Here is a 21,580-nt window from a genome sequence, read left to right on the forward strand (position 1 = left end):
ACTAGCTTAAAGACAAACGTATCAACCAATGGAACAGGAAAGAATGCTGAAAATAAACCCTTGCAGATATGGTCAAATAACATATTGACAAAGTACCAAGACCATTCGATAGGGTAAAGAAATGGTAATGGAAAAACTGGATATTTACATACAAAAGAATGAAGTTCCATCCTTACCTAACACCATATGTAAACATTAACTCAAAATGGATCAGATCTAAATGTAAAGCTTTAAATAATAAAACTCTTACAGGAAAACATAAGACAAAAGTGTCATGTCACTAAATTTGGCAATGTTTTCTTGGATATAACACCAAAGGCACAAGTAACAACAGAAAAATTAGGCAAACTGGAATTCATGAGAATTTTTAAATCTTGTCTATTAACTAAGTAAAAAGGCATCCACAGACTTGGAGAAAATATTTGCAAATCACATATCTGATAGGGGATTAATATCTAAAATACATAGAGAACTCCTGAAATTCAACAAAAAATAACCTAATTTAAAAATGTACAAAGGACTTTAGACATTTCTCCAAAGAAAACATTAAAATGGTGACTAAACATATGAAAGATGCTCAATATCACTAACAATCAGGGAAATGCAAATGAAACCTACAATGAGAAACCACCACCTCACACCTATTAAAATGGCTATTATCAAAAACAAAAACAAAAAAAACACAAAACAAAATAAACCAAAAAAATAAATAAATAACAAAATAACAAATGTTGATAAGGATGTGGAGAACTTGGAACCCTGTGCACTGCTGGTGAGAATGTAAAAATGATATAGACACTATGAATAACGATATGGTGATTCCTCAAATAATTAAAATAAAAATTACCATATGATCCAGCAATTCCACTTCTGGTATATATCCAAAAAGAACTGAAAGCAGGATATTGAAGAGATATTTGTACATCCATGACCAAAGCAGCATTATTCACAATAGCTAAAAGGTGGAAGCAACTTAAGTGTACATTAAGAGATGAACAGATAAGCAAAATATGGTATGTGCATACAATGGAATACTATTCAACCCTTAAAAGCAAGGTAATGCTACAATGTGGATGAACTTTGAAGACATAATACTACTTGAAACAAGCCAGTAACAGCCAAATACTATGTGATTCCTCTTATATTCCTCTTTGAATTATCAAAATTAGAGAGAGCTTATCAGGGGCTGGGGGTAGAGGAGAATGGGGATTTATTTTTAATGGGTATAGAGTTTTCGTTTTAAAAGATGAAAAAAGATCAGAAGATGAATGGTGGTGATGGTAGCACAATATCATGAATGCACTGTCATATGTTGCTTAACAGGGATATACTCTGAGAAATGTGTTATTAGGTGACTTTGTCGTTGTGCCAACATCATCGAGTATGCTTATACAAACCTAAATGGTACAGTCTACTGGATACCTAAGCTATACCACCGTCATATATTTGGTCTGTCATCAACTAAAACGCCATTATGCAACACGTAACTGGATTTAATATCACTGAACTGTCCACTTACAAATGGTTACAATAGTAAACCTTACATTAAGTGTATTTCACTACAGTAAAAATTTCAGAAAAAAAAGACAAAATAGAAAATTTATTCAGACATTCTTCAAGTGAAGAGACTGAATTAGTAATCAGGAAACTTCCAACAAAGAAAAGACCAGAATTACGACAGTTAACTGGAGAATTCTACCAAATACTTAAGAAATATTAACACTATTCCCTTCATAAACTCTTCCAAAAAATAGAAGAACAGTTCCCAATTCATTCTATGATGCCAGTATCACCCTAATACCAAAACAAGACGATATCACACACACACACACAAAGAACAGACCGATAAAACCTCAATAAATAACAGCAAACAGAATCCAGAAACACAAGGAAAGAATTATACGCAAGACGAAGGGGGATTTACCCATTATGTAACATTAATCAATCAATATAATAGAACAAAGAGGAAAAAAACACACGATCATCTCAATAGATGCAGGAAAACCAACACATCTTTATGATAAAACCACTCTAAAAAGTAGAAATAGAAGGGAATTTTCTTAATTTCTATCTATGAAAAACATACAGCTAAGAACATACTTAGACATGAAAAACAAAGCTTCCTCCCTAAGGTCAGGAACAAAACAAAAATGTCTACTCTTGCCGCTTCCATTTAACACTGTACTAGAGGTTCTAGCCAGGACAGATAGCTGGAAGGGGGGCGAGAAAGAAAGGCATCTAGATTGCGAAGAAAAAAGGAAAACTATCTCTATTCGCGGATGCCATGATCCTCCACATACAAAAATCTAACACACACAAAACTATTACAGCTAATAAATTAATTCAGCAAGGTTGCAGGATGTAAGATTGATTTTACAAAAATCAATCATTTTCTATACACTAGCAATAAACAATCTGAAAATAAAATTAAGCAAATTCCATTTACAATAGCATTCAAGAGTAAAATAACTAAGAACATATTTAACCAAGGTGACAAAAATTTACACATTGAACACTACAAAACATCATTGAAAGAAAATAAAAGACCTAAATAATGGAAAGATTTCCCTTGTTCATGGTCTGAAAGATTTAATATTGTTTAAATGGCAGTATTCCCTAAATTGACCTACAATATTCAATGCAATTCCTATCAAAATTCAGCTGCCTTTTTTAGGAAATTTGATAGGTTTGTCCTAAAATTCATATGGCAATACAAGGGGCCCAGAGGGCAAAAACAATCTTCAAAATGAAAAAAAAAGGTTGAGGATTCATCCATTCCAATTCCCAATATTACTTCAATAACCAATACTGTGTGGTACTGGAATTAAGGATAGACATACAGATCAATGGAACATACTTGAGAGTAGAGAGAGATATAAAGCAATACATTTTTGTACAACTGATTTTCAGAAAGGGTGCCAAGACCACTCAACAGAAAAAGAATAGTCTTTTCAATAAATGGAACTGGGACAACTGTCTACTAATATGCAAAAGAATGAAGTGGGATCCTTACCTAATAACATATACAAAAATTAACTCAAAGTGGATCAAAGACCTAAATGTAAGTTAAAACTATGAAACTCTTAAAAGAAAACATAAGCAAAAATTTTTGTGATTTTAAAGCAGCCAAAAGTTTCTTAGATATGATAGCAAAAGAACAAGCAACAAAAGGAAAAATAGACAAATTGGACCTTAGCAAAATTAAAATCTTTTGTACTTCGAAGAACATCATGAAGGAAACGAAAACACAACTCGCAGAATGAGAGAGACTATTTGTAAAGCATGTATCTAATCAGAGATTTCTAATCATAGTATATAAGGAACTATTATAACTTGACAATAAAAAAACAAATATCTCAATACTTTAAAAATGGGAAAAGGACTTAGACATTTTTCCAAAAAAGACATACAAATGTCTAATATACAGGGAAATGAAACTCAGTACTACAATGAGGTAATAATACTTCACATCCAGTAGGATGGCTAGAATCAAAATGACAGGATAACAAGCCTTGGTAGATTTAGAAAATTAGAACTCTCATACATTACTGTTGGAAAAGTAAAATAATATAGCCACCTTGGAACAGTCTGGCATTTCCTCAAAAGATTAAACGTTGGCATTACCATATGACCCAACTACTCCAAGTTATATTACAGCTAAGAGAAATGAAACATAAATTTACCACACAAAAACTTGTACACAAATGTTCATAGAAGTATTACTCATCATAGCCAAAAAGTAAGTAGAAACAAACCAAATGCCCATCAAACTGATAAATGGATAAATGTGATGTATCTATACAATGGAATGCTACTCATCAATGAAAAGAAATGTGCTTGCTATATGCTACAACGTGGATGAATATTAAAAATAATGCTAAATGAAAGAAGCCAGTCACAAAGGACCTCGTATTATGAGAGTTCACTTATACGAAGTATCCAGAATAGGCAAATACAGAGACAGAAAACAGATTGGTATCATACTTATATTATTACTATTAACACAGCAATACTGCAAGGTTGGAAGTATTAGTCCATTTTCTGGAAGAGGAAACTAAATTTCTAACATGTAAATATGACCTTTTCATGACACGGTTATGATGCTACCATCATCACTAGTGAGCTTTATAAACAGTATAGCCATTTCTATGAAACATCCTTCTCAGAATAATTACTCAGCCATTCAAGAAAGTTATTTAGTGAAACATTTCTATATCCAAGCACTGTTCTATATATTGAGAATACAGCAGTTACCTAAACAGACAAAAAAAACTGCCCTCATGGAGCTAATATTCCAATTAGGTATAATAGTCTTTAAAAAAAAATAAACAAAACCCCCCTCAAAAAGGAAAATTTAAAGGAAAAAGAAGTGGGAATGAGTGCTTAATGGGTATGGGGTTTCAGTTTGGGGTGATAAAAAAATCTGGAACTAGATAGTGATGATGTTTGTAAACACCGTGAATGTATTTAATGTCACTGAATTGTACACTTTAAAATGATTATAAGGATAAACTGTTATGTTTATTTTATCACACACACAAGAACAGGAAGAGACACACATACCCATATATGTATATACGCATGTAATTAAATATATAACGGAATAAAGAAAGGTAAGAGACATAAGAGGTAAGAACATACAATGAGAAGGGCCAACTATACACTTAATCAGAGTCGTAGGACAGAAGACAGAGAATGAGGCAGAGGAATAATAGCAAAAATTGGCTAAGAATTCACCAGAATTAAACAGTCACTAATTCACTGATTCAAGGAGACCAACTAATCATGAGTAGATTAAACAGAAATCCACACCTAGACACATCAAAATATTATAAAGAAAACCAACCCCCCTGCCCTGCAAAAAAAAAGAAAAAAGAAGAAAAAAATCTTTAAACACAACCAGGGGGAAAATAGACACATTACCCTCTAAGGCAGGAAGGTACTTGCTAATTCTCAACTACTGACCTCACCCAGCAATAATGGAAGTCAGAAGACAGTAGAGTGGTATTTTCAATATGACATAAGAAAATATATGCTAATCTGGAATTCTTTATCCAGCAAAAATATCTTTTGAGAGCTAAAAATACAGTTGCAGACAAGCCAAAATTGAGAGTTAACCACCAGGAGACTCTCAGGAAGGAAAATTCTAAAAGATATAGTTCAGACAAAAGGAAATCATCTCAGGTCTGAAATGTGAAAAACAAAGGAGTAATTGTGTAAATGAATTTAAGTGTCTGTAAGGTTTACATATTAACTATGGAGAAGAAGGTAATGGGAATTTTAAATATTGAAAAGTCAGGGAGGCCTGTTGTAATTTCTGGGGTTACTTCTAAATGAAATCAAATATATAATTCAAATTTGAAGGAGCATGGGGGGAACATAAAAAGAACAATGAAAAAAAATTTAAGTCTAAAAGGCAAGGAAAGGGGAAAAAAACAAGACAAACAGCACAAAATAACATGGTAAATTTAAACCCAAATATGTTTAAAATTGTATGCCTCTAATAAATAGCCTCAAAATATAAAATGCGAAACTTGGCGGAACTACAAGAAAAAATAAAAATTATAATCATAGTGGAGATAAATCTCTCTTGGTAATTACCAAATAAGAAAAAAAAAATCACAGCATTTTTAAGCATTTAGAAAATTTCATCATAGATAATCAATCGGACCTAATGAATATATATAAATTCCTACACTCTAATTATGGAACTTAAATTTTTTCCAAGTACAGGGAATATTTGAGCATTCAGTATGTACTAGGCCACAGAGTACATCTCAACCAATCTGAAAGGACTGGAATCATTTGGAACGTAGTCTCTGTCCATAATGTAATTAAGTTAGCAATTAATTACAAAAATATAACTAGAATATTTGTTTGGAAATTAACAAGTATACTTTTAAATAATCCTTAGGTCAAAGAATAAATCATAATAAAAATTTTAAAATATTTTGAACTGAATAATAAAATATATCAGAGATCACAAAAAAAGAACGTAACTTTAGTATTTTTCAAAAGAACAGCAAGAAAGTCAATGTGGCTGAAACAGAGTGAGAAAGAAAAAGAACGGGAAGAAATGAAGTCAGAGAAATGATTCAGGGACAGGAAGACCTATGCCTTATAATGCCCTTTTTCTCGGAGTGAGATAGATGCCTTTGAAAGGTTGACATTTTATTTTATTTCATTTTGGTGTATATAACATAGCAATATTTATTCTAAAGAATGTTCTTAATTTTAAAAATGTTTAACATTCCACAAATTTGCGTGCCATCCTTGCACAGGGGCCATGCTTATCTTCTCTGTATCGTTCCAATTTTAGTATATGTGCTGCCGAAGCAAGCACAGGGTTGATATTTTAAAAGGAGCACTCTGGGTGCCATACTGAAAACAGCCTTAGGGGGTTGGGGTGGAAGCACAGAGACATGCTTAGAATGTTATTACAATAATAATCCAGGTAAGATAAAACAATTATGTGAAGCAATCTGGAATTGGTCAAAGGGGTGAGAAGTAAGAAGAGCCAATTAAATTTGCTGGTGGAGTAGATATGGGTGCTACCGAAAGAAGAGAGAAGTCAAGGATCACTCTAAGGGTTTATGCCTTAAATTCAGGAAAGATGTGAGTTGCCATTTACTAAAAATGAAGAAGACTACAGTGGTCCCCCATTACCTGAGATTTGCCCTTCCAGTTTCAGTTGCCCTCTATCAACTGAGGTCCAAAAATATTAAATAGGAAATTCCAGAAATAAAGAATTAGTTTTAAAATGTGTACTGTTCTGACCTGCTCAATCTCATCCCACCCAGGGTATGAATCATCCCTTTGTCCATCATAACCATGATGTATAGGCTACCTGCCAATTAGTCACTAGCAGCCATCTGCTATCAAATTGACCACTGAGGCACTGCAAGTGCTTGTATTCAAGTAACCCTTAGTTTACTTAATAATAGCCTCCAAAAGCAAGATTAGTGATGCTGGTAATTCCAATATGCCAGCAAGAAGCCAGAAAGCTTATGTATCATCATCAGGTCAGTAGTAGCTTACGCTATATCACAATGCCTAAGTCATTCACCTCATTTCATCTCATTACGAAGGCACCGTATGATATCATGTCATCACAAGAAGGGTGAGTACAGTAAGGTACTTTGAGACCACATTCACATAACTTTTATTACAGTATATTATTATAACTGTTCTATTTTATTATTGTTGTTGTTGTTAATCTCTTACGGTGCCTAATTTATAAATTAAACTTTATCGAATGCATGTATGTATAGAAAAAATAGGGTATATAGGGTTGGGCACTATCCGCAATTTCAGGTACCCACTAGGGGTCTTGGAAGGTATCGTATCCCCCATGATAAGAGAATACTGCAGAGGTAGGATTGGGGAAGAAACATCTTGAATTTGGTTTTGAACAATTTAAGTATAAAACTTCAATTTAACAACCTAGTGAAAAAGCCATTGTATGTATGATTCTGGAATTCTGAAAAGAGGTCCAAATTAGAGATATAAAAATTTGAGAGGCATGAGGGTCCAGACAAAAGGTCATCAAGAAAAGTGAGTACAGACAGAAAAAGGCGTCTGAGGACTAAGTCCTGAGGCATAGAAATAGGTAAGGATTCTTTTTAGGCCCTGAGGGAATCACTTGACCAACAGAATCCTTAATTTCCTTCATATTCTCAGTGGGGGATGGGGAAGAAATAGCAAGGTTCTTGGAAATAACTTACCCCTATGGTCTAATCAATTTTATTATCACCTCTTGGAGAGAAACATGGCAATACCCTTTGACGTAATACTCACATTCCTGGGATTCCATTTTAAGAAAATAATCCAAAAGAAAGAGACGAACTAAAGACTATACCATTTTCTCTGCATCTTTAACTATAACAACAAAAGTGAAGATAAAAGCTAACTGAAACTATAAGAAGATGGCCAAGGAAATGTAGAACAATTTGCTGGTTTATTAAAGTCATTAAAAATTACCATGGAAGCCAAAAAAGCATTAAAAGACAAAATACAAAACCTTTATTTAACCCGGTTCTCATTTTCCCCAAGAATACTCACCAATGGAGCTTGCGGCTGTAGTGTTTAACTGAGATGACTCATGGATTACAATCCTAACCTTATCCCCAAAGTTTGCTGCAAAATATCTCAACAGTCTTTGGAAACAAATGACATCATTCTATTTACAGCTTTCTGTTTTTAGTAGTGGTATTTCCATTTACAAAATATAGTATTTCTTGATCGCTGAAAATGTCAAATCCTAGAAAACGCAGCATTCCTACACATGTTAACATCATTCTTGAAATTGTTAGCTAAAGACTGATGTCATGAATCCGATTTATGTATACATTTCTTATGTTAGGATTAGAAACAAGTTCTATTTAGAAATAACTCCAAGAACAGTTTTCATATTTTATTTTCACATTTAAAATCAGTCAGATTTGCTTCAGCCTCGAAGAGTGTGTTTATGTAAAATTAACACTGGCAGCAAATTGTACTTTTTTTCTAAATGGGAAACAGGTTAAAGATGTTATTACCACTATGAAAAAATTAAATGTGTGTAATAAAAAATAAGAAAATTTTAATTGTTATGTATAGAACTCTGGTGGGTTTTTCCCTCCTTTTAAACTTTCTTTAATTGTGTGCCTGTTTTATGCAATTCAGGTTAAAAAGATATAAAGAAGTAAAACTTGCTAAACAGGTTTTTAAATTTCTCCCATTTCTCCTCTAGTCACTTGAGGATATGTTTTAATACTACTAAAAAATCTTAGGCCACTTAATAGAAACTACGGTCTTATCTCTGTCTTCCTAGGTGTCACATAGTGGTAGATGCTCAGATGTTTGTTGAGTTGATAAAATTTAAGTAATTCATGTCAAATCACTCATTCACGAAGTATTTACTAAGTTTAGAAAATGGTAAACGGCTTATTTCTACAGAGTGAAAATTATGAAAGACTCACTCTCTTTGTCTTACAGTAAATACTTATTTTCAAAAAAGATATTTTTCCTTATATTTAAGCATTGTATAAATATTGTGAGTGGCTTATAACTGAAGGATGCAACAAACAAGTCCCCTGAGAGTTCAGAGCGTCTTTGGAGGAGAGAAATTAGCAAAATAAAATACCACAGCTGCTAAGATAGGGGTGGGGGAAGAAAGTCACTAGCTTTATTATTCGAAACAAACTTTTCAAATAAACTTCGATAATGACAGTCAAGGTAAGAATAGGTGGCTCCTTCCTGAGAAATAAGGCTAGGACCTACGTACTATTGGTTTTCAATCTCTTATTTCACTATTGCCCACCTCAAAAGCTTACACACCAAGCTGTCTACAGTTCCCCTTACAGATCATGCTCTTTATCCTTCCATCTCTTCTCTGCCTGGAATTCCTCTCTTTCTTCAAGGTCCCTTCAGGAAGCCTTCCATCATCTCCTATCCCTTGGCTGGACCCAGTACCTCTCCACTATATCCTATATCTATCTCTTAGCTCATCATTGTACTGTGTCTCCAATTTATGGTTATCTATTCCACCAGTCTTTAAGTTCATGAAGACAAGGTGTCATTCACTTTTGTATCTCCATTATCTAGGACAAAATACAGGTTCAATAAAATAAAAACATGTTAAATGAACTGAAATAACCTAGGTGCCTTATTCTGCCAACTTCAGCGCCTGTCAAAACTTATGGGTCCTTTGAGCACATTATACTAAGCAAGACAGGTCAGAGACAAGTAATGTATGGCAGCACTTATATGTGGAATCTAAAAATTAAATCTGTAAAAAAAGAGTAAAATGGTGGTTACTAGAGAATGGGCAGGGTGGGGATAAAAGTGACTGGTAGAAGAGTACAAACTTGTAACAAGTAGTAAATAAGCCATAGACATCTAATGTACAGTATAATGAACGCAGACAATAATATTGTACTATATATGTGATATCGCTACATTAGCAATTATATTACAATATATATAAGTGCACCAAAGTAACATGCTGTACACCTTAAACTTACTCAATGTTACATGTCAAACTTATTCAATTAAAAAAGAAAAACTTACGGGTCCTTAATCCATGAAACCCTCATTTGTCTTAAAAAGATAAATGTTATATTTAAACACATCTACATTAAGGTCTTTACTTCAAAGATGGTCAACAATCAGTCTTTTTCCTCAAAACTCCCTGGTTCAGGAATGGGCAATACCACTAAATTTGGGACAGAAGTAGGATAGCACATTAGAAGTTAGTAAAAGACTATTAAAAATTTTGAAGCTATAGTTCGGTAAGTAGCCTTCAGATTACCAATTAGTCTCCCATATATCCAGATTTTGGAAAGGGTGTACACTCTGGCTATTCAAAACAAATATATTAGCACAATGGGAGTATCTCTTTCCCCAAAGTTTATTCATTATGGGGGCTTAGACTAACACAGACATTAGGTACACTAACAAACTTGGTTTTCTGCAAAAGCTATGGAGTAACACTAGATTTTGGGGAGGATCACAGATCAACGTTCCTCTCTGAAGCTTCTCTCAGTTCTAACTTCAACCTTCCTAACTAAGCACAAGTGAAAATAGAAACCCACTTCCAACGTTAGAAACACCCCCGGATATTTTCAATCAAAGCATTCATAACCATGTGTGAGTATTCAATATCATTCTAGGGATCCCACCTCTCTTCAAAAGTAGACAAAAATAAAAATAAAGAAAACTGTCTACGGCCATGCTACCCTGAACAAGCCCTACCCGCTCTGATCTCGGAAGCTAAGCAGGGTTGGGCCCGGTTAGCACTTGGATAGGAGACCACCGTGGAAGACCAGGTGCTGTAGGTGTAAAAAATTAAAAAATAAGGGATTGTAAGCTGACAAGGTCCTTGCAATCTGTGAGGTCAACCAAAGGTTGCCTCGCCTAACAAATAAATTTAAAAAAAAAGAAAGGAGTATCTCCATCCTATATTTCATTCATCAGAACTTAAGTGGGGTTGAAATGCATCTCAACCACGTCGCAGATCGAGTGATTGCTAAGCAAAATAACTATACCAAATAAGTATAGTGATCTGGCCAGCTACATTTGGGCACAACAAGAATCAGGTACTATGCTGAACAATTATCTTAGAACCCCAGAGCAGCTTCTAAGGATAGGCCAGGAGGGTATTTTTCTCCATATAATAGCTAAGAAAATGGAGGCAGAAATTAAGTCATTTGCCCAGGTTCACAAAACTTGTATCGAAATAGCAATTAAGGGATTCAAATCTGACTCCAGTAAAAATGCTTTTTACATTGCACCAGTCTAATTCCCAGAACATAAATCAGAATTTTCTTTAAGGATTCTATACTTTACAAATCAATATTCCATAATATTTAAATATAACTCACATTCCCTCTAAACATTTTGGAAGTCCAAATATTCCCCCAATGAAAAACAACTAACTTTAAAAAGTCTATTCACAAAAGCAAAGCCACTGAAGCTGTTCTGCAGCTATCAACATATTTTCTGCTTTGCAAACAGCCTTTACTTGAGCCAAGGAAGGCACTAAAATCTCAAGAACAGTTTAGTTTAGAACAATGTATAGTTTAGAAAAGCAATACTTTAAATATGCCTTAGTCTCATCATTTTTTTAAATGGCTAAGAAAGAGAAATAACCTAGATGTCAGACACTTGTCTAAATAAATGATAAAACATCTATACATACATTGGAACACTTTAGAGAAATTTTACACACACATGTATTGCTAAGTGGGGAAAAAAAAGTTACAAAAAGGTATGTATACAATGATATTCAATTTTATATAAACATACATTTTCCTATGCAAATATACCTCGGGAAAAATCTGGAAAGATAGAGGTCAAAATGAAAATACCTGGATCTTTGGATATGCCAAGTGATTTTTTTGGCTTATCTACATTTTCTAATTCTTCTACACTGAACATGTATTATGCATATAGTTTATTAAGATTGATTTTTCTTGGATATCAAAGTCACATATCACAAAAATCACCATTTTAACCATTTTTAAGTGTCCGATACCATAGTTTTTGGTGTATCTTGCACAATATTTTTAAGTAAAATTTAATACACATTTCCTTTGTAGGTCAAAATAAAATGTAGAGAAATGCAACAGGACAGAATTTCCTAGCAACAGTGAGAAAAATGCACTCCAAAAAAATCAGCATTACGTCTTCTGAATTGTCTTGAAAGAATCTAAATGTGTTATCTCTATGCCTCATTTTCATCATCTGTAAAACAGGGACAATAGTACCCAGTTCAAAAGGCTATTGAAAGCTAATATGTAAACACATTAACATGAAAAATGCCAGTAGCTGTTAATGTGTAAGCACTGTAGGTGTTAGCGTATTTAAAAAGCTTGAAATTAGAAGCCTGTTTTTCCTCCTCTTTCGGGTCTGATTCTACCCTAAGCAGCAACATTTAAGGATTTTATTTTTTATCTTATTAGTATGAAGCCATTATTTTGAGAGAGAGTACAACATAACGGTTAAAAGCATAGGCTACCTGGAGCCATACTTCATAAAGTTGTTATAAGGTGCCTGGCAAATAGTAACAACTTAAAAGGCAGTTGCTATATTATTCACTGTATTTCTTTGCAAAGGTTAATAATTTCAATTACTTTAAGAATTAATGACAGCATAGGTACACAACCTCTATTAACATTCTTTATTGAAAACTATTTCAAATTCCAAATAACTGACCTAAAAAATGTTTAAATAGAAACACAATTTAGTATAATTCCAATGCTGTTACTACCTTTCTTAAAAAATCAAGTACATATACTTACCCAAACGGTATTCAAGGGCCTCCATAAACTGGCCACAATCTGCCCACTCCATCTTACTTCCTACAAAATCTCTTTCCACACTTTAAAATCTAACCAGTATGTAATTTGCACTACATACTCCCTCCTACTGCACCGCTCCTGCCTCAGAGTGCTCTCCTTCATTATGCCATGTCTAAATCTGTCCCATGTTTCCTTCGGAACCTAGGTTGAAGGAACTCTTCCCTACTCAACCTACTCCACTCCCATACACCTTGCCGTTTGGGAGTGCTGAACTGCTATCTTGCATACTAATCATTTTAGAGATGCAGCTACTGCCCCTGCTACTAAGGACTTGTCTTGGATCATTTTTATTAAGGAAACGACAACACATGATAAGAATATGTAGACACACAAAGTCAAAAAAACATCATCAAACCTAAACTTTTTACAGATCATTTCCTTTTCTTTCAGGCCAGCTTAAATCTAACATCAAGACTTACAATATACTATGACTAAAAATGAACATCCTCTTTGAAGGATCTATTCCCAAAGAATGATAAAGACAGAGGGACCAAATGACTTATCTAAGACTATGGGATAAGCAAGGTAAGAAGATAAATGTCCACACTATTCTGTGCATTTGTAAATCACTAAGTCTTTAAAGTCTTAATCCTTAACATACATTTCATTTGCTTATAATTAAATGATAAATTATATACACTGAAGCATATTTCCTATGCCAACACTACAGTTCTGTGTTATACTAGAAATGCATGGGCGTAATTCCTGCTCTGCCCTTAACCACCTGTGAGATTTATGAAAGTTACTTTACCTCTCTGAGCTTGTTTCTTGACTTGTAAAAGTAGGATAATACTGTCTCCTATTTAGAAGGAGGTTGTATCAACTGAACAAATGTTAATGTTATTATTGATGACCTGTACTAGATTAAGAATAATCTTGTACAGGTCATCAATAATAAATGGTGGTTATTTTTAGTTGGTGATTACAATTCTACCTTGCAAGCACTGTGATTTTCCCAGTCTCAAAACTGCAAAGGAAATGTTCAACTCTAGAACTGTATATTGTAGTAAACTACTACCATAAGCTTATGCATTACTTCTACCTCCCTCATAGCCACATAATCTAATAAATGCATGCAAGTAGTCTAATTGTCAAAACTCTGTTAACATCTATTATAGCACCTGAATCTTAAAAACCAGGTGAAGCAAGCAGCACAGATTTTACTATCTCATATTTACAGATAGACTATTTTATTATCTCATATTTCAGACAAGGAAACAGAAAAGAGGGGCTCATTGTGACCTTGCCAGAGGTCTAGAGCCCTGTAGCAAAAACCAGGAATTGGAGGCCAGCATCTTTTGACCCCTACTCCTTCACACCAACCACAGAATATAAGAGTGAACCCAAATTCTTGATGTCTCCTCCCACCAACCCTCTCTACCTGGTACAGGAAGTCAGAGTCAGTCTTTTAACTTTGGCTGATAAGAAAATAGGACCAGGGATCCAGATAAGCACATCTACCAAGGAGTAGTTAAACAGAGATCTCTGGCAGTACTGCGATTTTAACCTGTGGCAATCTAAGGCAAAAAACTAAAGGTTATTGTGTAAAATTGTTACTTTGTAAGAAAGAAATGACCCTTGCTTACTAGATAGATGCCAGGAACAACAAATTAAAGAGAAAGGCTGGACAATTGATCAAAGGGGATCACTGAAGTCGGAAAAAGAGAGAAAAGCAGGGAATTGGTCCAATGAAGACTCGAAAGCAGAGCTACATTGGTCATGGAAACTCAAAAGTATGGGACTAGGAGTCTATCAACAAAGTCCAGCCTGTAGCATAAAGCTGCTCAGAGGGCAGCCTGCTAAAGAGGCAGTATACAAACCTGCAGGCCAAGGTGCTCCCTGCTAGCCAAGGCCTTTGGCTTAAGCCTTATAAATCCTCAAACCCACAATAAAACAGGTCTGTTGACAACGCAGAAAACAAGCCTGAGAAGGTGCAGCCCTCTATTACCCTTTAAAGGAGGGAAGTTTAAAGGAGGGAGGACAGCTATACTCCCTGGCTTCAGGCAACAAAAGAAACTGTTGTAGCAGTAACTGAACAATTCCAACATCAGTTCAGGGTCTTCCATGGGCTCTTAATCTGGGGAATTTCATAACATTGACCAAAGGGATTTTCCCTGCAACAGAAAATCCACAGCCGAACCATTCCGACATAAATTAATTTTATTCTATGTAGTCTTCTGTCCATAATTTTTTCTTTCAGTGTTTGAGAACCTACTATGCACCCAGTGATTCTCATTTATCACTACATCATCATATAACTAACTGCTAGGTATGACCTGGGGCTTATTTTCCCTTTGACTTTGGCTTTAGTCTGTGCCTTTTAGGGATTCGTTTCTGAGTGCCAGAGGAAGCAGATCAATGGTTCTTGACCCTGGCTACACATCAGAATCACGGAGAAGTTTTATAAAATAATACAGCCCTACCCCAACCCAACCCACAGGCCTGAAGATTCTTTGGATTCAGTACTTCTCGGGCAAGGCCCTTGGTATCTCAATTTTTAAAGCTCCATGGGTGATTCTGATGAACAATCATGGTTAGAAACAAATGCATTATATAACTAGTTAGTATTTGATTTTAACTACAGCTCTGAGTATTTCTGAGAGGAGCAGGGATAAAAGAGATCTCAAGAGGCATGAAACTAACATAGCAAGGAGCAACTGACTACAATTCCAAGGTTGTCTAATTTACACAAGAAGGAAGCATTTACAGTAAGTACTCATCAACCTTCTTCAACAGGTTCTGCAACTTAAAGCGAAACAACATACAATAAAACCAATTTTACCAAAGGTTACCAAAGGCTAATTGATATAAATAAGAGTTAAGTTCCTAGGCATCTTATCAACGTTTTACAAAACATTAATCAAGTACCTGCTGTATTAGATGCCCAGTACCAGAAACTGCTAAGAACATTCATTTTGTTTCTCTTCTAAAATGCATAGTGAAAATGAGGCAGGTACTAATTATTATCTCTTTGTTATATTGGTACAGAATGTGAGGCTCAGAAATGGGAAGTGAGCTGGCCAAATGACAAACCACCATATCTTTGCTCTCTTCAATCACCTGTGCCCTTTCCACTAGGTCACACAATATAGAAAGTAAAAAACATCAGTCAGTTTCAGTTTCAGCCTTTTGTATCAGTAACTGCACTTGACACATTACTAACCTCTTTCATTCACTAAAACTCTCACTGAGCAAATATTCGTCACAACATCTTTACACTATAATGCAACTAACAGAAGATGCCCCTGGTCTCTTCAAAACAGACACATCATACACATCTGTGCTCCTTATTATCCTTCCTTAAACCTACATCAAAACCAATCAGTGTTGGTAAAAGGCAAGTCACCAATTGGTAATACTAAACTTGAGCCTAGAGTTACCTTATGTTTAGAACAAAGACATAGCCTTCAGAAAGCATAAAAAAACAATTTGTATACAGCCTTCTGCAATTAAAAAAAGAACAATTTTTACTGGTATTAACTTAAACTTTACATGCACCTTTAAAAAACAAAACGAGGGGTGGCTCCATAGTGTAGTGGTTAGCACATCTGCTAACCACTATACGCAGAAGGTCCTGGGTTCGCACCCCAGTGGAGACACAGACCATATCCCGGGTGCACCAGACCCTGGGTGCACCAGGCCCCCTGAGTGCCCCAGGTGCACGCTGCGAGCATGTGGGAGGAGACGACCCACCTTCAGAGATCCAGTTCTTAAGAGGAAACAGCAACATCCATGTCAGGGGTGGAAGTGGGTGGGGAGAATTAAAGAGGGCGAAAAGAAAAAAGTTTTTTTAAAAAAAATGATGCTCTCTGATACGCCTAAGTGATTTTCTCGAGAAAACGAAAAGACTAGAACATTAGGCCTTCTATTCCGGTGCCTCTTCCCTAAAGCCATGCTGTCTTTCCAGTCTTAGTATCATACATCCGTATCCCTCTAGTACCATAGAAAGGTCCAGGACCCAAGAATTTTAGCACAGGCTGTAGTGCTCTACAAAACTAGGTATGAATAGATCCTGACTATAAATTTTTCAGACAAGTTCCTTAACTTCTTTGAACCTCAATGAACCTCAAGTCCTTCATTTTCGAGATGGAAATAATACAATTAGAAATAAATGTCTACAGAGGATCTGGCACAATTCCAGCACAAAATAGGCACTCAATAGATGACTAGCATATGTTACTTTTGCAATTCACCCATAGCCTATGAATTAAATAACTGATAACTTTAAGTCAAAGATAAGCCTGTGGTCATCCAGAGAGTTACGACACTTCAGGGTCTCTGTGACTCATCTCTGCCAGGTCTCTGAAGTCCCTCCATAGTTACTCCAAATCGCTTACTGCCTCAGCAGGGAGAATACAAGAGAAGATAACTCACAAGGACAAGAGAGTTTTTTTGTACTTTTTTTTTGATGTAGTCTTTTCATGAAGCTAAACTATAATAAACTAGCAAAATAATACTTTCATTTACTCAAAGACTACTTACTGACGAACAGGCTACACTAGGCCCTGGGGCTACAGAAATGATTAAAACATAATTTCTCCATCAAAAAACTAAGTCTAGCTCAAGGGCTGAATCGTTCTCCAACTTTATAATAATTTAACAGCCTTAATTCTAGTGGGATGCTCAACATTCCAATAAACAGGATAGTCCAGGTCCTATGAAGGCTCTACAACAGTGCTCATTCCCTAGACCCAAACAATGTACACTCTTGTGCATTAATTTCCTTTGAGTTCACCTATAAAATGGATGTAATACTCACTTATTAGCTCCTCATTAAATCTTGTCAGAAGTACTATAAGTATTCAAATATACAGATTGTAGGACTTGACTCAAAATGCCAGTCACATTTCCAGGATCAGAACAAAGCTTTCTAAATAAATTAAAACTATTTCCAAAGCAACCCAAACTTAAGTAAATTAATCTGTTTACCCTTGATTACTAATATAGCTTTTAACTACAGTAGAAATTAACTTGTCAAATCACCTGAAGATATTAAAAAATCACAATTACTCATCCTTCCTCATAATTACTCACTAAAAAGCATTAGTTTTAAAAGCATATTTAGGTATAACAACACTGTGTCTGAATATTTAAATAACTAAAAAAAAAGTTTCCTTCCAAGAAAAGCACTAGAAAAATGATGGGACATTTTCACATATACTTTGAAATTAGTTTTTCAATACATTTAAAAATACGTATCTCAGTCTCAGCATTATACTTATTTACTTATTTTCTGATTTCTATTATTGACGTTATAATGAAACAAGGTTGAACGAAGACCTGCTGCTGCATTTTACATTTATTGGTTTAGGTGATCTCTCCCTCCTCGGTTCTCAAAATCCTTCTATTGAAATTCCCTCCCAGAGTAGCTTCAATTGTGTCCTCAAAGATAGTGTTCTGGAGAGTCCCCTGGGGCTGCCCAAGAGGTTGAGAAGAAAACCTGCCTGCTCTCCACGCCAAAGCAAAGCAGCTCCATCCTTTTCCTGTTTTAAACTGTTCTATATGAAATTTCATTTTAAGCTAAAAAGTGAAAAAAACAAACCAAGTCCAAATTCTTAGACTGGACAAATGAAACTCTGCCTGACTTGACCTCTATTTATCCATTCAAATTCAGGGTCCACCATCCCCTGCATCACAGGATTGATACTTTGCAGTTACACCAAAATCTTAGTGTTATACCTCTGAGCCCTTGATTCTGTTTTTCCATCTATCAAAGGCATGCCTTTTTCCTCTTGGCTCTGGCTCTAAGAAGCTTCTCCTTGGGCCAGGCATATGTTTTCTTTGGGTCCACTTTATCCCTACTTAGGGCTCTGCACTGCTCTGTGCACACCTCTTATTACTTTACACATTACACTGATACTAACTCCAGATTCTAAGTCTCAAGGACAGAGACAATATCTTATTTTTTATTCATTTTTTGTCTTACTCATTTTTAAAACTCCAACACTTACTAAGTACTCAAAAGTCTGCTCAAATACTATCATCAACAAAACTTAAGACAATGCAGGTGTTCAATAAGTATTTGTTAAAAGAAAAAAAAATTCATCCTGACGTGCTCAATTACAGAATGAGGTATGCACAGAGTTAATGGCTGTGGCACTCTTTGTAACAGCAAAAGATAGGAAACTAACATCTATCACTAAGGGCCAAAATTACGGTACATGCACACAATAATCACTTTGCAGCCATAAAAATGAATGAAGCAGTTCTTTATGTACAGATATAGAATGATCTATCAGATATAATAGGTGGAAAAAAGCAAGGGTGCAGAAAGTGGTATAGTGTGCTACCACAGCAAAAAAACAAAAAACCTAGACTAGATTATATACATTTGTTTACATATGCATAAAATATCTAAAAGAACAACACACAAGATACTGATAACTGACTGCCAGGTAAGAAGACCAGGTCATTTAAAAACTTTTCACTATAAATACTTTTAAATTTAAAGCATATAAATGTTACGAATTTAATAAACGACGCCATTTTCAAGCAGGAAACAAAAAAGAATGGTTCTAAAATCTTAAAGTAAATATTTCTTTAAAAGGCATTTTGAGAGAGTCTAGAAAGAAAAATCTGGTATAAAGAGTTTCTTCTCACTCATACTGATGTGAACACAATCAAATACTGAATTTTAAATATAAGAAACCTGAATAGTAAACCTTCAGGATGCCTAAGATTCAATCATAAACTCACAGCCTTTGCAAAGTTACCAAAACTACTCTAGCTCCCTCTGGCCTTTACTCTAGCTGGTCTCTCTGCCTAAAATGCTCTTTTAATTTTCTCACCCTCACCCTCCCAGCCTCTTTTATGCCCAAATTAACTTATACTCAATCCTTGGATCCCAGTCTCCATGTCACTTTCCTAGGGAAGACCCCTGGAACCATCAACTAGATCAGTCTCCCTAGGATGCATGCTCAAAATTCCTTTATACTTTCTCTCTTTCTGGTCCTCAGTTTAATTGCAATTATTTAACTATTGTGAAATTACTTGTTTAATATTTGTCTATCCCACACACCCCCTCCCCCAACTGAAAGATACATGGGGGGCAGACCTCTGTGCTTTGCTAATGCTGTATTTCCAGCTCTTACAACAGCGCCTGGCATTGTTAATGCTCAATATTTATTGAAGAATGAATGAGTGAATGACCAAACAAAAAAATCAACTACTGTAAATGTGTAAGTTTTTATCTTCAACTTCAATCCTTAGAACACAAGCCAACTTTAAATACATGTAGGTGGGAAAACAACATGCAATGATGCAAAGATAAAGCTTGAATACACAAATCTGCAAAGCATCTGTTAAAGTCACACATCTAATACCACAGCCAATGGGCACTTTGTCCTCCAGTTGCCAAGTCTACTAAAATGTTCCAGAAATTTAACTAGTCTCCCTCAATGGTGTAAGATTTGATTTCCACACAAAGGCAAAGATGACACAAGTACAAAAACAGCAGCTGAGAAAAGAAAGCTATGTGTGCTAAGAGGCTCCTGATACAAATATGCAGGGACCAAGAAAAAAGAACAAAAAAAGAACAAAAAAAGAACAAAAAAACCCCAAACATTAACAAGAAAAAGAAAGTAAAAAACACAAATAACGCCCCCCCCATAAAGATATAAAAGGAGTAGAAAAAACAGTGTAATCCATAGTTTATCTACATTTCTTAGATTCTCAAAACTAAACCTGTTGGATTTATAGAAATTCTGCATCCAAAGTTTCTGGTGAACAAACTGGATCAAATACTGGCTTGATGAATATGAAGAGCCAAAAGGTCTTCTATCTACTAAGTCGTTTAAGTATACTGAGCTGATCAGTAACATGTATAATTTGAATACCCAATGTTTGGGGGCCAATATTTAAATTTTTAAAGAAAAATCACCATATTTTAAAATCTGAGAAAAAGCTTAATCTCAGGGTAGGAGGAAAAACAAATGTTTCTGAGAACCTTCTAACTATGTGCCAAGCCCTTTCATATATAATACAAGAGAATCACAAAAATTCCAGGTGAGTATGACCTCCATTTACTATTGAGAAAACCAAAACAAAGCTCCCAATGAGACACCATTAATTGGTGAGCTCAATTCTGACTGACTCCCAAAGTCTGGGTATCTAACATCTTGCTCTCTCCAAAAAGTTGGACGTGGGCTCTGAACTACCTTCTGGAGTTAAAGAATTCTGAGGTCACCACTAGAAGCTTTTTTGCAAAATTAAAACAAAAAAAAAAAGAAAAAAGTTGTCAAAAGCTCTTCCAGCATGATGTATATCTTACAAAAATGAGCCCTTTTAGATTTTCAATGTACTAATCAGGAAAAGTTATAACAAAAGCCAATTTAAAACATTCTGGTTAAATGCAGACAGTATATTGGATATATAATTGTAAAAACTAGTAAGATAATCTAAATTTAGTTTTTAATCCCCAATTTCAAAACACTGAGTATAAAATAACGAAAATGAAGAAAAGGTAGAATTTTTTTCATCTGAATACTCACATCACAAACAAGTTTTGCTATAAAATACAAATAGGATATCACTTGCTGTTCTGGAGATTAATTTTTTAGAACTTTACCCTGAATGTTATTCAAAGTATTCTTTTTCTGTGTGGCTTAAATCATATACCACATGTTATAGTCAAAGGTTTAACATTATTTCCCTTCAAAAAATAACCCCTAAACAAGACTTTCAAAATACTATTATTGCTTTCTGTAATTTATAAATGAATTCAAACTATCTTTCTACTC

At 34.9% G+C, this 21,580-nt stretch overlaps 1 protein-coding gene and 2 non-coding genes across 9 annotated transcripts in view; 1 reads left to right on the forward strand and 2 right to left on the reverse strand.

Moving 5' to 3' along the window:
- The window catches only part of NSD1 (nuclear receptor binding SET domain protein 1), a 138,336-nt gene that overhangs the window by 90,152 nt on the left and 26,604 nt on the right, over window positions 1–21,580 (reverse strand). The window lies entirely within an intron of this gene.
- On the reverse strand, window positions 6,237–6,343 carry LOC111741180. Its single transcript, XR_002780921.1, has one exon. It is a non-coding gene; the product is annotated as a U6 spliceosomal RNA (small nuclear RNA).
- On the forward strand, window positions 16,364–16,441 carry TRNAG-ACC. Its single transcript is given in 2 exon segments — window positions 16,364–16,400; window positions 16,406–16,441. It is a non-coding gene; the product is annotated as a tRNA-Gly (tRNA).

Source organism: Pteropus vampyrus, unplaced genomic scaffold (assembly GCF_000151845.1).
Source record: "Pteropus vampyrus isolate Shadow unplaced genomic scaffold, Pvam_2.0 Scaffold74, whole genome shotgun sequence".
NCBI classification, from domain to species: domain Eukaryota; kingdom Metazoa; phylum Chordata; class Mammalia; order Chiroptera; family Pteropodidae; genus Pteropus; species Pteropus vampyrus.